Genomic DNA, 20811 nt, shown 5'->3' with positions numbered 1-20811 from the left:
ACAGTAAATGGTATTAAAGTCCCCCTAATATCAATGTTGGTTTTCATAATTTTGTCAGTTTTAAGGTTTATAGTGTCTACTACAGGCTGTGATCATTAACATAAAAGCCTAAACATGGATACAGAAGCTTAAAACATACATTTTAAAATTCTTTCTTTCATGTCAGGATTTGCTAACCTGACTTCTTCATGTCATAATAATGCTATATTAAAATGCTTTGAAAGTCTTAGATTGAAGGCCTCATTCATTAGCTTTATGTTATTACAAAACATTAAAAAAAAATTGCCTGGCAACATTTTGAAGTTATGTACCAGCAAAATTGAAAAAAATAAATCACATAAAAAAAAAGAGACTGTAAGTACAGGCTATTAAAACTCTGATTCTCAAATTACAGAAGTGCTCTAAACAATAAAACTCTTCATGAGATTCTTCACAAAATACTGAGAAATTTATGTGATCTGCAAACACATTTAAATATTTAGCAGCAGGTGTGCAAGCCACAGGATACCTGCATTTGCATCTGGTTCTACAAGCTGGTGATGCAAAACCCCTCAGGCTTGCTGCTTGTTTGGGAAAAGGATGCTCAAGTTTTCTAAGCACGGTTATTGGGAATGGTCCATTCTTGTGATGGGTTTCACACAGAGACAATCCAGTTTCAGGCACTGCTCCTGCCCTGTTTCCCTCAAGCACAATGGTCTTTCCTTGAAATCATGTGAAACTTGAGCCTGCCTTTCACACTCAGAGCTTTTACATTTTTGATTCAGTGATTCATTCTCTTTAATGAGGGTGCTGCTATGGTTTAAAGAAATCAAATTTAATTGCTTAGAAAAATAAATCATTATACATATCAAGGAAAAGCTGTTCCCATTTTAAGAAACTAATAAGAGACCTTTGAAAACAAAAGGGCCCAGTGGTGGGAGAAAGGAGACCACGTGGAACTGCCTGGAAGGAATCTCATTCCTCAAACCTCAAATCTGACATGACTGCTCATGAGAATGAGCTCTAACCTTTTTGTCAGCAGCATTCTTCAGTGGGACTAATGGTCTCAGCTCAGCAGTGAATGAGTGAGGTTCATGAGACATTGGGTGCACCTGCCTCCCTCCCATTACCATGTGATGAAGGCCACCTCTCTCCTCACGTTCTCTGCAATCAGTTTTCTAACACTGATGCATTAGAACAAATATCCTCTACCAGCTCTGTTTAATTAAAGCTTCTTTCTATTAACATTAAAAACTCGCCAGCTTCTATAGTGGTTTGCACCGCAATGTCAAGAAATTTTGGATTGTAAAAGTTGTGAACACGAGAACAGTACACCAAGAGCTCACAATGTATAAATGCACAGTATGTTCACAAAATAATGCTAAAAAATGAAATAAAGGGGTGACACTGCATAGCATTGAAAGAAATGAGCGGGCCAGCACCAAAATATGAGAGAAGCTTGTACATCTGGGGAAAAAAACCCGCAGTTTTAGGCTAGCTTTCTTTTTCCTTTGGTTTGACATAAAATACATGTTAACATCTAATGAATGGAGTAATTAGCTACATAAAACATACATAACAATACAATCACTAATAATCTGACATTTTATTTTAAAATAACATTTACTATGTCAAGGAAAGACTTTACAAATACGTGCAGAAACACAACCACCATTAAGCATCCCAAACTTCCTGTGTCTTGAATGAAAAAAGGACTTCCAAAACACATTCTCTAAGGTACAAATTTCACTAGTTCTTTCTCTATTAACCCTGCTTACTTGTGATATAATCTTAATTTTAAATTTAAAAAATCCCTCAACACTCTATGTCTATTATTGTATATGATTATATTTGCATTTTGTACATTTGGGCTCTGCTAGCCTCACCTCTCTAAAGATGATGACAGAAAGAATTAATATGAACCACGATTGGCCACCATCACACTTTTTTCAACTCCCTTAAAAAAAAGGAGCAGCAAGCTTGCATTAAGAACTGCACTGAAACTGCCTGGCTGTGCAAGGAACGATAAATGACCAGGAAAGGCCAGTTCCTTAGGGTGGCTCCACCCAAGCCACTCACTACCTGCAGAAACTGTACTTTTTAAATCCCTTGTGGGTATCAGTTCTCATTCTTTGATTAACTAATTTTTTGTATACAGACTCTCTATGTATAAAGAAAGTTTCTTCCTATTCTAGACCCCAGAGGAAAATGTAAAAATGGTTTAAGTGTAGATGGAAAACATGAACCATATATTTCAGGTAAATGAGAAGAGGAATTTCTACCACTCAATAAGTAGTCTACAAAGTTTATTAAGGGCCATCTCCCTCCAGGGGGCTTATGATGACTAGTTCTGATATAGAGGTCAAGAGGGTAGCTACTGATTAGGGTGCTATTCTATGTCAAAGATGACACAGAGCTGCCAGCTTTAGGAAAGAGCAGTGGACAATTTTCTCAGCAGCAAAGACCTCTATAAAACATATTTTATTTCCTCAAACAATACAATGCAACATTCAACATCTACCTCTCCAGATCCTCACAGTAATAAGATTCTTCAGGTCAAGCATGGTAACAAAATCACTCAGAGCTCTGACAGGCAACAAACACAGTGCTTCTCAAGTACATGTGAAATGTCCTCAAAATGGGAAAAGCTCGACTGCACAGGCAACATGATATTTCTTTTGTGCATTTAAAGACCCTGAAACATCCTACAAGGATAAAGGACAGTGCTGGGTATCCTTGAATTTCTAGCATAGCAACAATGGCAGTAATGTAAGGAAAGGCACACAAAAAGGTGTGATGGCTGTTCTTTCAATATAGTTTTCTCTGGTAAGTGGAGTAGAAAACAGAATTTAAAAAAAAAAAAAAACACCTCTCAAATAGTAGATAATACTTTGGATATTATCAAGATAAGACATTTAAATACAACAATAAAGAGGCTGATATCACAATTTAAATAATGTATAATACATCTGTGTTCTTTGTGTGTACTGCCTATAATTTTAATACATCTTAAGCAAGAATTGTAGACTAACGCATATTGTACGTGCTAACCACGTACAAAGAAACTTTGAAGCATTTTCTACATTATATTTGTCTCTCTTGGACTGAGCATGCCATGCAGAAAACACAACTAACCCACTCCTAAAAAGCCACTTCAGACAGATAATGTACAGTACTAATGCACTGACTAAAAGACCAAAGAATGAAAAATACTAATATGCTGTGATAGTAAAGGAAACAATTACTTGTTTTCTATTACAGGGCTTGTTATCTCTAGTTTTTCTCTCCTGCACTCAATAACAGTGAAAGAAAAATTCTAAACTATAGTTTGCTCATCAAAATAAAATTAACATAATTATAGCAGCAATAACACTCTAAATCTGACTATCACTGTTTGCTGTCTTACTATATTATGTATCAGGGACGTTACAAGTTTTCTATTAGCTGTAAAAATGTTCCTTCAAAATGACTGCTAGATAAACATTGTAATTAACAATTAAGATGGAATACTTAATACGACAACTAAGCAAAAGAAATGATTCATGTGACATGAAAGAATGTATTGAAAATTACTGGAAATATTGGGAAAAAATTATTAAGAACTATTTCACTGACTAGGAAGATAGCCTTGTGTCTACCTGAAATGCAGTTTCCTGATTAAAATTTGCATTTGGATGTAAATTAAAATCCTTGTTTTCTTGACCAAAAGACATATGTGATTATTACCATCAGTTTTTGGATTATTTAATTTTGATGAGTTAACAAAATAAGTACTTATTCAGTGGATAAAAAGATTTATTGACAATCCATGCCTTATTCTCTTTAATAACTTCAAAGTCTCTTCCCTCACATTCTACACAATTTCAAAAATTATGGCTCCTGTAGTACAAAGAGCTATTTCCACACCGTTGATGATTGAAGTATACTCTTCCAAATAAGCCCAAAGTGAGTTGCAAAGCCAAACTCATGAAACCTATGCTTTGACAACATATATATAAATCTGTCACCCTACCATATGCAGAAGAAACCTGACAAATAGATTAATGCACAGATCAATTCACTTAGCTAAATATGATTTTAATAAAGACGTATTCAGAAAGGCCAACCATAAGAAATCAGAATTTACCGGCAATGTTATTCAGTTGTGTGAGATGATAATTTTTCTCAGCATTCAAAACTTTCTAGTAGCTTCAGCAACTTTCATATTAAAGAAAAATTTTATTAAAGAAAGAATTTAGAATCGCAGAATCATTAATGCTGGAAAAGACATCTAAGATCACTGATTCAAACCACTAACCACAATGTTAAGTACCAAACCTTATCCCCACATGCCATATTTACAGGCCTTTTAAATACTTCCAGGAATGGTGATTCCACCACTTCCCTGGGCAGCCTAATGCCTGAAACCTATATTTTGACATTGTATTTTACTTGTTGACATTTTGGGTTGTCCAATGTCTAAAACATACAGTTTCTTACTTAATTGACAGAAAATGGAGAAAGCCACCAAAGTCTATTGTTCTGTAAATCTTTTACAGGAAAACTGCCTGATCAGAATGTCTCTTGCAATAGATGTAGCTCCTGGAGAGCCTGAGTGAAGGAGACCTGAACATGCACACAGACACACACACATCCACTCTGGTCCACCAAAGCATCTTCTTCTAATGCTTCTTCTAACAGCCTACCTGCTGTTACAGTAAAGGTTCATCTCACCTGTAAGAACCTGTCTCAGGCTTTTCTCTGACGCTACACAAAACATTGACAATACTGACAGGTTGAAAACATAGCACGTATTTTCCCGAGCATGTGGCTATGATACTCTTCCATTAAGAAAATGCTAAAGCAGTTCAATCTCACTGATGTCAGTGTGACCCTCCACACATCCACGTTGTCTTGGTATCTTTTGTACAAAATTACCATTACTGTTTTCCTCTTCTGAAACACAAAAGGATAGTGTTATAAACAGGAATTACTTTAAGCTCCAAGAACCCACTTACTTCTACAAAACAATTTTCCAAATAAATACATGATTGCACGGGTCTTTCCTGCCCCTCATACCCTTTGGCACAAGAACTTCCACCTCCACTGATAGTCCAGTGCCTTCTCTAAAGAGCCTATTCCTCATTGTGCATCCTTGGGTGCTCCGAGGAGGGTTGCCATACCAACCAGCACTTGGCTTTCTGCAGGCAGAGAGCACAGTTGACATAGCAACCAGCCCAAGCAGCTTCTCCACTGCTTTTTGGGCACAGGTGGTGGTCACTGCAGTGGAATTGAAGCTTCTCAGCAGGAACAAAGGGAGCAACCAGGCACCCTCAGGGATACTGCCCCGTAGCATCTTCCTGCCATGGCCAGTGGAGCTCACTCTTCAAAAGTTTGGTTCTTCTCTCTCACTTCCTCTGCCCACCCCAAACTGATGGGGATGCATTCCTCCTCTTGGGGTGGTCTCTCATCCCAGCACCAGAGGACACCAGCTGACAAGAAAGCAATTGCTTTGGGTGAACTTTGGAAGGAGAACGTAGAGAAAGAACAAGTTCCTGCAAGTATTTACATTCAGGGACACAAGACAATAAGGAAGACAGCTTGGACTATTTAGTCCCTGACAGATGAGGGTGGGGGGAGAATACTTAAATATACATTTTCTGATTCAGAGTATCACAGGTGTTACAACACCACAGGCTTCTCAGTAATCAGGGATTTCTTTTCCCACAGGACTGATCAAAGGAAAACTAACACACACCTTAACATATCATGGGTATAATACTCTCTGACCCAGAGAAGAAAGCAAGCAGAAAAAAAAAACAAAATCAAAAATGTGGTCTTACACTACATCCCTGAAGAGCTGTCCAAAGAAATACTGATAAATTACAATCATAATCCACTTGCTGATGTACAGATAGAAAAAAAATCAGTATCTGTTAGGCCCCTCCTAAGAAAGAGGAATAGAAATGTGAAATTTATAGATGCTGGTCTTGAAAACTCTAAAAGAGATCAAGACAGACAAAATACCATCAAATCCTCTAAAAAAAACCCAAAAAAACCCATACAAAGGAAAAATAATGCTAGGCTAAGTGATTCACTGAACTTGTTTCAAGAAGAACATTTTAGAGCCAACAAGGACTCAAGAAAACAGGTACATTTAATTGCACTAACTGAAATCCTGCTAACAACATACAGGGAAGAAAAAAAATCAACTGCTGTCAGCTGTTTCCCATGATTGAGGCAGCTGACCTTAGAGAGATAGGAACTGACAACTAATGGATTGTGCCTCCTACACAGTAACAGGATGTGCCACCAGTGAGTTGGAGAAATGAGCTACTGCCCTACAATCTTAAAGCTGTAGGTTTATTTTTTTTCAGTTTGGAGATATGGAAAGAGCTTAAAAATTTGGGATATACCAGGTACCCATTTTAGAGAATGAAGGACTTCTCATACTTCTACTTTTTTCTTTCCATAAATACATAATCTTGTATATTTCCTTTGAATTTCTTGAATTATCAATAAAAATCTGGAAGAAAAAAAACAACTCTGAGAAAGCCCTGTAAGTTGATATTATTTGTCATATTTATTCAGGCCTTCCAACTTCTTAAACTATTGAATGCATGAACTCTTTCAGTGTCTGCAAGGTATTCCAGAACAGACTAAAGCTGGACATACACAGATGTGTTTTAAATACTGTGACCATAAATACATAGCTCCATGGACCTCTTATATGCTGTCATTAAACATGAACATTCAAAAAAAATTTCAGTAAACAGTATTTCACACTGAAAAGTCAACACTTTTTTTGTCACCACAGAATTGTAAAAAGACCCTTTTAAAGGCACTACAAAAGTTGTAGACTTTTTTTTTAATCAGAGTCCACAAAAAAATTGAAACTATATTTAGGAACAGAAAGCTGAGGGATACAAGCACTTGAATGACAATGAAAATACTTATCTGTTCACATCCACACTCTTTGGTTAAAAAAGAAAGGAGTATATACTCCACTGTGGGAATAATTTCTTTAATTTTCTTATCTCCCAACCTATCAATTTGCTGACTGGGAGCCAGCCAATCTCACTAGCACTTGAGCAGCAAGGCTGACACCCAAAGTTCTACCTGCTATCTGTGATAAAATCTGAAACAGCAAATATTCTTACAGGAAAACTCATTCAAGACAGACACAGTGAACAAAACACCCTCTGAGAAAGAAAGCAAGCATACATTAGCCATCAAATGCTTTAGCTATGCTAAACTTGAAACATAATCTGTGTATTTTCAGTACCAGGCCTGGAGGGCATCCCCACACCCTGCCAGGGGCCAGAGGCAGGGCCCAGGACTCCAGGGCAGCCCCTGGCTCCATCAGCCCCTGCCCCAGCCATGCCACAGCAGGGCCGGTCTCCTGCTCCATCAGCCCCTGCCCCAGCCATGCCACAGCAGGGCCGGTCTCCAGCTCCATCAGCCCCTGCCCCAGCCATGCCACAGCAGGGCCGGTCTCCAGCTCCACCAGCTCCTGCCCCAGCCATACCACAGCAGGGCCGGTCTCCAGCTCCACCAGCTCCTGCCCCAGCCATACCACAGCAGGGCCGGTCTCCAGCTCCACCAGCTCCTGCCCCAGCCATGCCACAGCAGGGCCAGTCTCCAGCTCCACCAGCTCCTGCCCCAGCCGTGCCACAGCAGGGCCGGTCTCCTGCTCCACCAGCTCCTGCCCCAGCCATGCCACAGCAGGGCCGGTCTCCAGCTCCACCAGCTCCTGCCCCAGCCATGCCACAGCAGGGCCGGTCTCCAGCTCCACCAGCTCCTGCCCCAGCCATGCCACAGCAGGGCCGGTCTCCAGCTCCACCAGCTCCTGCCCCAGCCATGCCACAGCAGGGCCGGTCTCCTGCTCCACCAGCTCCTGCCCCAGCCGTGCCACAGCAGGGCCGGTCTCCTGCTCCACCAGCCCCTGCCCCAGCCGTGCCACAGCAGGGCCGGTCTCCTGCTCCACCAGCTCCTGCCCCAGCCATGCCACAGCAGGGCCGGTCTCCTGCTCCATCAGCTCCTGCCCCAGCTGGCCCTGGGCCCCATCAAGCTCAGCCCACCTGTGGGGCCAAGACTCGTCCCCAGCCCCAGGGGGGTGCCCACACCAGGTCTGGGTCTGCCCTGGTGCCCCCAGCTACCCTGCTTTGGGCTAGGGATGGGACTAGCCCTGGCTGCCCGCTGCGTCTCTGTCTTTCATGAGGACCCCTGCCACTATAGACACGTTGACCACTGTGGCTCTTTATCTGTTCATCTATTCATTTGTACCAGGCTTTTATCTGCTCATTTCAGAGCAAGGGAAAGAACTGGAAGAGTTTTATCCACGGTGGCTGAGGATTGCAAAGGTGATGCCAGAACTATCCTCTGCTGCCTCCTCCCTTCCCTCCAGACGTGTCACTCACACTGCCAGCTTCTCTCACCTTTCACTCCATCAGCAATGCTAAGTTCAACTCTACATCTTGCTCTAACAAAATTAGGATGCATGCTAAGTCAAAAGAAAAACACGCATTTACTAACAACTCATTACTAAAGGTAGGATAAACTCACCTCGTGACACGGCAATGCTCATGAAACTCAGCAAAGCACAAAATAAAGAAGTGGACAAAACCCCCCGAATGCTGCACCCAAGAGGAAATATTGCAAGCATACATGATATTTAACATCCACACAAACTTCTAGCTGTACAGAGACCTGAGGAAGAAGTAGAAGAGAGTATGTCCTTCTGACAGTGTCCTTTAAAGATCAGGCTGTGAGTGATTTTATAGAGAAATATCCTGCTGAAGGAGAGTCTCCTCTCTTGCATGGGATCTGAACATCCTGCAAAGATCTGCCAATAACTTTTGGAAGGGAATCAAAATATGCAATTGCAAAAAGAAAAAGACGGCGTTTCAAACTACAATGCTGCCTAACTCCTTAAGCCACAACCAGTATGGTCTATAAAGGCAGGCATGTTCAGGGGTCTGTGCCTACGAAGAATATTTAGAGCAAAACTGATATCGTAGTAGATAATTACTTTCCCCTTTGTGTGACCGTAAGTGCAAGGTCCTGTACCTGCATCAGGGCAAATCCAAGCACAAATACAGGCTGGATGGAGAATGGATTGAGAGCAGCCCCAAGGAGGACTGGGGGACACTAGTGGATGGGAAGTGGGACATGATCTAAAAACGTACACTCACAGTAAAATTCCTCATATACATCTGTGTAAGATGGACACAGTGAATTCAAAGACACACTTCAAATTCAGAAGCACAGGCAGAGACAAGTTATTTAAAGAAACTGAGTTGTCTTTCCCACAGGTACAGCCCATAACCACTGCTCAATTACTTACCTAATTCATCTACTATTGTCAAATATCTCAGAAGCAGGAAGTACATTTATGAGGCAAGAAATCATTTTCCCCACGAGGCCTTTGCGTGAACAAAATGTATCAAAGGTACATTATACACCACTGCTTTCAGACAGAGATTAGTATTCTGCAGTCACTCAGGATGATCAGGTGACCTCCCAAATATGAAAATGATATCCTTGACCATCTATCTACCTCTGCTCTTGCTCCAGCAGTGTCTTTCATGCTGGCTCCAGACAATGGTGCAGGAATGGATGGCTTAGACTCATCAGGAACTGGACAAAATTTGTACAAAGTCTTTACAGCAAAAATGGGATTCAGATAAAGCTGCTGTAAGTAAAAACCAGGAAGGTTACCAAAGAAGGAGACTGAATTAAAGACTAGAGGAAACCTAAACAGGTGCAAAAGAAAATCTGGCTTGGGGATATATTACAGAGAGGTGAAATTATAAAAACCTTTATATCCATGAGAAGAAACACAGGACAGAAGTTCATAAAACTCATGTAAGACACAAGTTAAGCTCATTCTAGGCCCAAAAATACTGTTTAAAGATAGCATAGAAAAATCAGCAACCGGATCAAATACATACATCCTGCTATTGAAATGTTGCAACTTTTAAATTAGATAAAGGAATGAGGGCACTTAGTTTTAAGAGAGAATACTGACCTAGCAGGAGCATCAGAGACTTGTGGAAGGAAAGGCAGTCAGTGCAGACTACAAACTACACAGGCAAGGAAAATGGATGCAGTGTATGCTAAAGAATGCTTTGCATCAGATGATTGTTCTGAATGTTGCACAATATGGATTAAGACACCAGGAATACAGAAGTATTAGAAAGAGCTGTCGCTCCCTTATCAGAATGACAGTGGTGCGAGTGAGGTACCAAGAGAGGTTTAAAAGACAACAAGAAAATGAATTAGTAATCAGAAACTTCAATCACCCCCACACAGACTGGGTAAATGTCAGGTTGGGGTGTGATGCAGAGACTAAATGACACTACAAATGACTGATTCATGGAGGAGCTTGCTAAAAGCTGAAACAAGCCAAGATACCCCTGACTGGGTTCTGAGCAATGTGCAAGTCACGGGGCAAAATGCTGTGACAGAAACACTGCTCAATAACCCTGACGGAATTGGGAAATTCTCTTTTAAAACTGAGAAAATAGTATTTGATTTCAAAAAATAAAAAATGAGGCTGCTTGCTTCAAAGTTGGAGAAAAAATTGTTTATAGTCATCATAATATGAACTTTTAGATATCAAAAACAACTGTTGAGTAAAAAACAAGCAAACCCCAGAATGTTTGCCTTATTAAAACTAAAAAGATGTACTTCAAAAATAAGAAATCACATCCAAAGGAGAAGTGAATAGCTAAGAAGATATACAAGAAAAGCAAAATAAAAAATCAAGACAAAACTGCCTGAGCATTAATTTTTTAAAGGCATAAACACTTACTGTAAATCATCAAATGATATTAAAAGAAAGCCTTGTAAAGCGAGAATGTTTTACATTTACATTGTTAATGACCATGTATAAGACAAGAAACTGAGACCAGCAGTTTTTGCAACAATGGGAGGTCATCTGCAAGTCTGAATGAGGATTTGTACAGGCCTCCATCATCCTCATAAACGTGACAGACATTGTTGGAGTCCAGGGCATTCCTCTGGCTGCCCTGGAGGGTCAGAGACCTGGACGGGGGGTCTGGGACCCCGGCCCAGAGCTCAGAGAGACACTGGCTTTGATCTCAGTCCATGGGAAAGGCTTCCTGCACTGCGGGAAGGATTGCAAGCCACAAGAGTGTCAAAGATAGTAGTTTAGCTTATCACAGGGTGAAAAAACAGTAGGTTTGGGTTTCTAGTATTGAAGTGAATGGGGGCAAGATGGAGGATTTGGGGCATTGTCTCCTGCTTCTTCTTTCTTCTTCCCTCACTCCATTTTCTGCAGTGACAGTGGCACAAAGTAGTTTAAAGAGATTGGGTCAAAGTAGGGATGACCTTTTTTGTATAAGTGATAGGTATTGGCAAATAATGATAAAGAACACATAACAATTAGTATAAAAGATAACGCCGCAGCCCAGTGGGGAGGAGTCACCAGATGCCCGAGCAGCTGCACAGACCTTAGTTGGGCACTGAGAAAATTTTAAGATAAGAAACAATAAACAAAGCGTGCAACCTTGAAAAATCAGAACTTGAAGACTCTGTCTCTTTCTTGCATCTGGCTCAGAGCTTTGCAGAAGGCAAAAAGACTCTAAAACCACCTGAATCTTGGAACAAAAACCGAGAAGACATGAAATGAACACTGAGGTATCTAGATTTGCTACAACTTTTCTTTCAATAGTAAAAATGAGAGGTGTGAGTGTGAGGAGGTGAAAAACACCAGCTTTCTGTATGCCTGAGTGATTAAAAATAAATAAAAAAAAATCAATGCTGATGCAAAGTAATACACATGGGGAAGACACAAGAAACAGTCCTAACTATGGACTAATTTGTAGGTTCTGAGCTAACTATGGCCACTCAAGAAAAAAAAAATTGTGGTATTAACCAGCATTTTTTTATGAATAAATCATTTCAGCATTCTATAAAGTCAAAATAAGCAAACATTACAACTATTTGGAAAAAAGATAGAAAAGCCAGTTTGAACGGAGCTCTGAGCAACTTGATCTAGTGAGTGGCATTCCTGCACATGGGGGCAGGGTTGGAATCAGATGCTCTTTAAGGCCCCTTCAAACCCAAATAATTCTATGGTTCCTGAAAGTGTTGAAGAAAAAAGGAAAACTCACTGCACTGCATCATTTTAGTCAACTTACACATTCAATACGGAGTATAGTTCAGGCCCCTGTCCCCACCAGGGCAGAGCATAACAAAATAAAGTGAACTGCAGCAGGTAGAATGAAAGGCACAAAACTCCACATAAAACTAGACTAAACATACAAGGAAGTTTCTCCCTACAAAAGGAGAAACTAAGAGATAAATTGAATATATCTGTAATAATGCTGTGAAGGAGGCCAACAGCTATTTACTCCTCCTCACCTGTAAGAAACAGAGACCAGCAAATGAAATCACCAGATATTGGGCTCTGAACAAATGAAAGGATACTATATTTTCACACATATGTATATGTATGTGTATATGTATACATATATGTATATGTACCTGTATGTTTAAACTAGGTGATTCTTACCCACTACTTAATCAGAAATAAGCAGATGTCCCGGGAAGCCCCTAAGCAGTTTCACAGTTTGATGCTGGAAGAATATCAGAGAAATAACATAACTTAGTCTCAACCTACTTTATACTATGCTAGAGCATTCATCAATGCCCACAGCAGGAAACTGAATACCACGAAAGGCAGAGTTCAGGTCTAACTTCATAAAACCATTCTCGTGTCTTTATCTTCTTGGAGCATGCTATGAAGTCATTTGGGACTCTGCAGTGCTGTTCAGAAGCTGATGTGACTGTCCCGTGGTGTTAATAAGCACTGCTGTCAGGGATGACAACTTACCTTTTCCAAGGGAAAGGAAGTAGAAGTTGTAACCTGAAACACTTACACAATTAATTTTTGATTCAACTGCATATGAAGATGATTTTGAACATGAGATTTTTGCAAATAGCGAAAATATGTCAATGTAGAATATTTTACTGCCTGTTAAAGTTCAGAAATTATTTTAGAGTCACTTCTTTAATGTTTTTGAGTGATACTCATGCTCACTTTAATTTGTCTAGCATCTGCTCCTGGCAAATGTAAGCAGATGTGTCTAATTATTACCTTTTGATACTTGTATATGCACAGCATGAGTAAGATCATGAAGAAAACAAGACTTTTGTGAAGAGGAGGCAAAATGCCTTTGAAGCCAATGACATGGCAATGAATCAGATAGCTAAAATATCTATTTTATAGTTGTGAAGTTGGCAAATAAACACAAGAAATACATTATTCCAAGTGAAAACATTGTTTGAAGATGAAAGATACACATGTAAATTTAAATTAGGTTGGAGCTCGGCATCAGAACTGTGTCCTTTCCAATTTAAGCTTACAGAATCACAGAATATCCTGAGTCAGAAGGGACCTAGAATCATCAGTCCAACTCCTGATGAGCTGATCGATAGGGGTAATATCCTTGACCTTATTTTTCAACTGTAACACCATTCACATTTTATTTGAGTGGGTTTTGCCTATTGAAAGACTTTAAATGGTTAAAACACCAGTTAATACGGTGCATTTAAAATGCCAGTCAAAATGGTGCTTTTTAACACAAGACAAAAATTACAGGCAGAAGTTTAACCAAGTTTAACCCTGTAGAACGTATAACCCCACTCGTGCAACTGCTTGTGCAACTTCTCCATCTCCATCCCATACATCTATAGACTAGATTTTGGGCCACTTGTTGACAGTGCAGCTCCTGGACTTGCTGCTGTGTCTAGGGACAAATTGCTGCCACCCAGCTGGCTGCTGCCTTGCAAGCCTGCTGGCAGGCAATGCTGCTCACCGCTATGTAAGGGAGTAGGTGCCAGCTTTACGTCCATGTTTCTGGCAGACCACTGTCTGCCCGGGCCCTGGTGAGGCTGCTGCTCTCCAAGGCAGCATGCTAGAGAGTCTCTGGAATCTCTGGGGTTATAAAATATATGCCAGAGAGAGTGTGTGATGAGTTTCTAGGGTGATACAATCAGGAAAACCTGAAATCTGACAAATGTTGCGAGACCAGTGTAGTCTCAAATCAAGGGGTCGTGCTATACACACCAAATGCAAAGTTGGTTACATTATCTCATACACACAGATCCTGCCAGTAAAGGAGGAAATATTTTACTTTAAAATATCTATTAAAACAATAGAAAAATTCTTTTAGCTGTTTAAATTTTAAGAATGTGTATTTCACTATTATGTCACCTGATTTTTTTCTACAGTATGCAGACAAAATGACTCTGCTTATGACCAAGTATCAAACTTTGTACATGGTACAAAACTTGTAAATAGTTCAAATTCTGCTAGATGAGAAAGATGTACCACATTCCATGCCAATACAGAGCATTGGAGAAGCTAAACATAATTGTTCCTCCACCTTTGTGCAATATATTCAAATTTGTTTGTGCTTCTCTTTACACAAACACTTTTTCCACTATTGGCTACTTTTTGTGACAGCTACTATAGTGTTTATCTTTTTATAAATAGATTTGCAATTATCAGCTACAAGCAGAAACAGAATTACCAAATTATTAATTTTACAAAAGAAGAACATAAAGTCGCTCATATCTCTAACTCAGAAACAAAATGTAAATCTATGCACACATATAACCTAGTTTTACATTATCTCTTTCACGTTTGTCCAGGTTCATCTCACAACGAGTTCATTCCTATATGACCAGCTGTTCTATGTGGTCCCAAATTCAGCAGCTCGTCTTCACAGTAGAAGCTGCTGGATGCTGAACACATTAAAACATCTGATGCTATTTGGCTGTAATGACAGATATGAATACATTTGAAAAACATGGTTGATTGATTATCTTTTACAACCAACTGTAACAAACACATTTACGCTTAAAAAAGGACTGTCTTTGAACTTGGCCTCTGATCCCCAGGTAAGTGATTTATTCTATGCTTAGAAAATGGCATTTGCTTGAGTTATTTATATATGCATTACTACTACAATAGCATGACATGGTAGACATATTGCAAATGGATTCATAAAGTGGGTCCCTGATTATATAATGGCTGAATACAAATATAAGGAATTTATCTTTTCTAGCAGTAGCATACATTATACATGCATTTGTACGTGTAGGCATGCAGTCTCTAAATGCTGGTTCCATGATACCGTATATGAGAGATACAGGCAGTGTCTTTTTGTCACACTAACTCATCTTTTCAGTAACATTGGTCTCCTACTCAGGCTTTAAAAAGGTTCTGGGTTATAGTCAATATTTCAAAAAAACTAATTTGTGATCATCCACAAGGCACCTGAAATACATGAAGGGTTGAAGCTATTGTTTCAAAACCTTTACCTGTGGCTATGAATTCTAGAAGGTTAATTTAATTAGAAATGATTTTTAAAATATCACTAGGCTTTTTGGAGAAGAAATATTTATTTTACACACTTCAAGTTTACAAAATTGATTGACATTTCTTTGCAGGAATAGTCCTCAAAAGTCTCCAGAATGCAATGCAACATGGCTCATTTGGGTATTTCCATTGAAGACAAGGACAAATTATATTGAAAACTGTGGGTAATTAGCCCCTGCCTTTCTTAGGCTAGAATTTCTTCGACTGTCATAGTTTGGGGTTCAGTTACTCTACTAAAGTTAAGCTCTCCTTTCAGTCAAAGGGAATGAAATTACTTGAAACTGGGAAACACAGAAGAGAAAAGCTGTGTGCCCAGGGACTAAAAACAATAAGGATAGCTGATCAGTCCATAGAAATCATATATGAAGCTGAGTATTTCAGGCAGTTACAAGAGCACTAGGAGTCATCAGTGAAATGCGTATGTGAAAGATGCTATTCTGATCCTAGCATGCAACAGGTGATGGAAGTCAAAGTGCCACTGGTACCGCTGCACAAGGTACAAGTGAAAATTTCCTCTAAAATAGGCTGAAAAGTTCTGGTCACCTTTCTTCAAAAACTTCAACTGGGAAAAGTGCAGGGGAAGGGCTAATGAAAGCCCAAGGGAAGAGAGAACCCGTCTTCTGAATAAAACACTGGCTTGTTTAGCTCAGTGACATGAAAAATGGAGTGTATGATGACTCCATTCACACACTACATGCACTGTTTTCTTCCAAACTGAGTAACAGGAGATGGAGAGATCATGTGCATCCACATCTTAGCAAAACACACTGTCAGCATGTACATACATGCTTTATTTGCTTTGATCATAAGGAAGGAAATACTCCATGCTCAGATGTAATCTAAGACAGTGTACAATTGATTGCCTCAAAATCACCCAGACACAGTTCATCATTTTGCATTAGCCTTTCACAGAAAGTCCTAAAAACCTCCAACTTTTACTTAAAAAACCCCAACAAGTAATTTTTTTTTTTAAAGGTATTCAGGTGCAGTTAGGATGTAGGCTCCTAAATTACCTATGATCTTGAAATTATTACTGAAGCTCCATGCAAACAAATTGTTCAAATTTTGATGGGAATTCATAAGAATAATATAATCAGATTTTATTCTTATTTATTAGGAAAAACCCCATTAATTATATTTAGAGGCATCAGTTGCCTAATTAATGTTGATCTGATTCGTTGGTTGCCATCATTCATTGCCACTAATGAAACAGTCAAATTGTTTATTTCAGATGATGTATAGTGTTAAAACCAGAAAATCTGAACTAAACCAGCAGTTGTGGGACTTGTCCAAGCACACTTAGGGCTAAAGCCATAAAGCTATTTATATATAGCAATCCTGTTCGAGTGTGTACTTCACACTGCACACATGTGCATTTGGAAACCAAAACACAGACCTCAAGAACAGTGAAACCATGTGCACAACATCTACTGATATTGGAGGGACGACAGCAGCAAGCTGCAGCTATGCAGCCTGTGGAGATGCCATCAGGCTGATAGGCTGCCTGACCAAAAGGTGACATAACAGCTCAGGAGGATGAGAAAGGGAGACAAGACCCTGCTTTGAGGGTGAAGTTTGAGCAGCCTGATGAGTCAGGAGACAGGAGCTGCAGTCCTTTGTGCTCTTCGTGATTTGAATGGCAGAATTTCCTAGGAGTGGTCTAATGCCCCAGTACCAGGATCTAAGTGTGACTGATTTACAGGGAAGAGCTCATGAGAGGCTGATGAGGAAAGAAGACACAAAGCAGGGCTAATGTTCTTCTTTGGCATCCCAACACCTTGCAAAACCAGGGTGTAAGTTACAACGCAGGTATAAGCAATTTCTGCTGTCAGACTGTTTCTACATCATCATGTTAGGATGATTTTTTATTTTAAGTATGCTTATTCTGGCATTCAAGGGTTATGCTCACTTTTGACTGAAAGGAAGCATCATATGGAGGAAGTATTGACAAAAACCTGAAACAACAGTGATAGTGTGCAGCTTACACTCAAATACTGCTGGTCTTGCACTTAGATATGATGAAAGCACAATCACAGCTTTAATGGAGACCTCTGGCATGTCCATGCTCAGTAAGCAATCTCTAGAAAACAGCCACAGCAGAAGAGTTGGCCGTTTTAAATTATTTCTATCGTATGATTCAGATTCTGGACTGAGCTCGGATAGACAATTTACAGATAATCGGCCAGATTCAGCTAATGTGATGCTATTAGAACTCTACAGGTTCTGCTGGGGTTGTACTCCTGCGTAAAGGAGATGTTCATTTCTCCCAGTAAACAATAAAATAATGATTCATGTAGAATGCTATGATGCAAGACTAAACACAACCCAAAATTAAACACATGTGCTTCCCTTCTTTCAGGGCAAACATTAGCTTTTTCTGTGTGTTCTGCCTGCTAGACATTTCTTCCTCCTAGAAACCATGTTTCTGGTCAGGAAAATCCTTCCTTTATTGGTTTTCTTTTTTTTTCTTTGTTTTTTAGTTTTCAACTTACATTCATCCATTATATATGGAGCTTTATCCTTTTTGCCATTTTTTTTTGTTTCTGAGTATATTTAATTTGATCTGCGCTTTTAAGTGCATTTCTCCTTCCATGGAAATCGTATTTCTTCCTCTAAATGTATTCCTCCATACTTGTTTCTGCCACTATTTGCTTTTTAGATTACCTTTGTTACAGTACTGTCAGACCAGAGCAATAGATTCCTCCTTATTTCTCCACTGTGGATTTAGTCTGAATTCACACAGATAAAACAATGCAGAAACCGAAATAGAAGATTTTAAGGTGTTGGGATTAATCTTTTTCCACAAACCAATACTTTTATTTATGCAAATGTGTTTTCATAAGTATTTCTCTTCCTTCTGAAAATGCTGTGAATAAAAAGCAGTCGTGGAATTCTGCAGGGGTGGTCTTAGAAATTTTGATGGTTGCTGTTTTCTGGCTTTTGCCGTTCTTCTATCCATCAACTGTGTTTATTCACTGTTAGATGTAACCCATTTAAATCTCACTAATCTAAACTTCTCTAAAACACATAGGTGGTAAATATAACTCTCTGCCTTGGAAGAAGATACAGATCTTTGAAGCCACCTAAAAACTAACCACTTTATCAATATGCTCAGGTTTTTACGTATTATCTGACTTATCCAGACTCAGGTTTATGAGGACCATAAATTCAACAGACAGAAGGAAGAGGAAAGACTAAAAGACTTCTGAAGTTCAACCAGAAGCATTCTCCATTTTAAGATTTAAATGCAGGTAAAATGGTAAATGGCTACTGATCCCTCTCTTTCTGGCAGCTTCCATGAGCTGAGTGTTTTAATACTGAATTACAGGAGGAGGAGTATCCACTGGTTCATTCAGGTATCACCACCTGGATATTTATGCATACAGCATTAAGGAACTTGCACTTAGTGGTTTGGGGACTTTCCTTTGAATTATGTAGATTTCAAACCAGTCCCTCCAAAGGGCCTCAGGATAACCGTTGAGAATAATTAAAACATTCATTATCAAGGAATGAATCACAGTAGATTGCAACCAAAGTAATCTGATGTAGTCACTGCATTTCCTTATTTGTTGCCTTCATAAACAACATATATCACAACTTTCCCAGCATGCTGAAACTTCCTTCAGATGGATTAACCGAACCATTTCTAAGCAATTTTTAAAAATCCATTCTAAAAATAAGTAATTCTGTTCTGAAGATAGCACCCTTACTGAACATTTTGTTCTTTTAGTCTTCATATGTTGCATCTTTACTGCTCATTTCATTCTTTACTGAACATCTTTTTCTTTTACTCCTCATATGCAAAGAAAAAGATGACGCCTTTTACTCAAAACATACTAAAATATTCTAGAATGTACACACTTTCCCTTCATTGATCACTTTAACTGTGAAGTTGTTACCAGAAAGTTTTAATCAGAAATTCTTCAGCAATCTTGGCCCAGCAAGTTCTAAACTACAAAGTAACTTCCAACAGTCTTTGATGTTTTCTGTCTCAGAAGAAAACTGGAACAATCATAAAACTATAAAAATTCAGCCCCAACATGCAGCACAGTTTTTACTAGGGCCTCCAACCATAACGATGAAATCCCATTCATTTTGTGTAGCTGTCACTCCACAAGAAGAAACAGCTCTGCAGAAAACACGACAACTGATTTGTACCCATTTGCACACGTATAATTTAGCTACAGTCTAGAAATTATCCAAATCCAGCAGAGATGGCAACTGTTTGGAAGCACAAATTTTCTGTTGCAATGAAGTAAGGCTGGCTTGAGGGGTTGTGCTCTCTCTCGTTTGGCAATGCAAAATGCAAATATTTTGATTATATGTTGCTGTCACAGGTCACACTGACACTAGCCGATAGATTTTAAACCAGTATAAATGAAAAGAACAGAGAATGACTCCCATATGCAATAGATACTGACCCTAAAAATATTTCTGTCATATATTTTCAGTGAAACTGGAGGAAAAAAACCCAAACTCTAGTGCACTTTCCTTAAGAAGCCTGGCAAGTATTTCAGTCAAATGGAGATACAGTATTTTTGCAGTTATGCTTTTCACTAGAGAACCCAGGCTTCTGAAGAAAGAATAGAAATAGCTGAAATGTTAGGAGGACAGCACCTTTCACATGATTCAGTCAGGCAAGAAAAGTTGTGTGTCACACCAGTGCCGAAAACAATTTGAAAATGCAGATGTTGGAGATTTAGTATATTCATAAAGCCACATATGAAAAGCAGAAAGGACTGAAGCAAAAATCATAGAATCACTCAAAGGTTTGGGTTGGAAGGAACCTCAAAGACCATCTAATTCCAACACCCACCACGGGACGCCTTCCACTAGATCAGGCTGCTCAAACCCCCATCCAGCCTAGCCTTTCAATACTTCAACGGATGCGGCATCCACAGCTTCTCCAGGCAACCTGTTCCAGTGCCTCACCACTCTCAGAAGAAAGAATTTCTTCCTTATATCTAATATAAATCTACCCTCCTCCAGTTTGAAGCCACTCCCCCTGGTCCTATCACTACCCATCCTTGCATGCAGTCCCTCTCCAGCACAGTAGCAGGTCCCTTTAGGTACTGGAAGGTGCCATAGGGTCTCCCTGAAACCTTCTCCAGGCTAAATAGTCCCAACTCTCTCAGATTTACTCCATAGGAGAGATGGTCAATCCCTCTGACCATTTTGGTGACCTTCCTCTGAACTTCAAACAGAGTCCCTTGTCTTTCTTGTAGTGGTGACGTCAGAGCTGGATGCAGCATTCCAGGTCGGGTCTCACAGGGGCAGAGGCAGAAAATCATGGCCATTGTCCTGCTGGTGGAGCCCAGGATATGATGGCCAGTCCCAACAGTGACCCCTGAGGAATGTCACTAGGACACTGGGGAGCTGAGTGAGACTGTCCACTGCGTAGCTCACCTACCAAATCCATGTCTTATCAGCTCAGAGAA

The 20811-nt window shown here is 39.6% G+C and overlaps 1 protein-coding gene across 1 annotated transcript in view; it reads right to left on the bottom strand.

The window, feature by feature from the left end:
- The window catches only part of GABRB3 (gamma-aminobutyric acid type A receptor subunit beta3), a 116385-nt gene that overhangs the window by 37638 nt on the left and 57936 nt on the right, over positions 1-20811 (bottom strand). The window lies entirely within an intron of this gene.

The sequence above is a fragment of the Hirundo rustica genome, chromosome 2 (genome assembly GCF_015227805.2).
Source record: "Hirundo rustica isolate bHirRus1 chromosome 2, bHirRus1.pri.v3, whole genome shotgun sequence".
In the NCBI taxonomy this organism is placed as follows: domain Eukaryota; kingdom Metazoa; phylum Chordata; class Aves; order Passeriformes; family Hirundinidae; genus Hirundo; species Hirundo rustica.
This window is presented reverse-complemented; position numbering and strand designations above follow the sequence as displayed.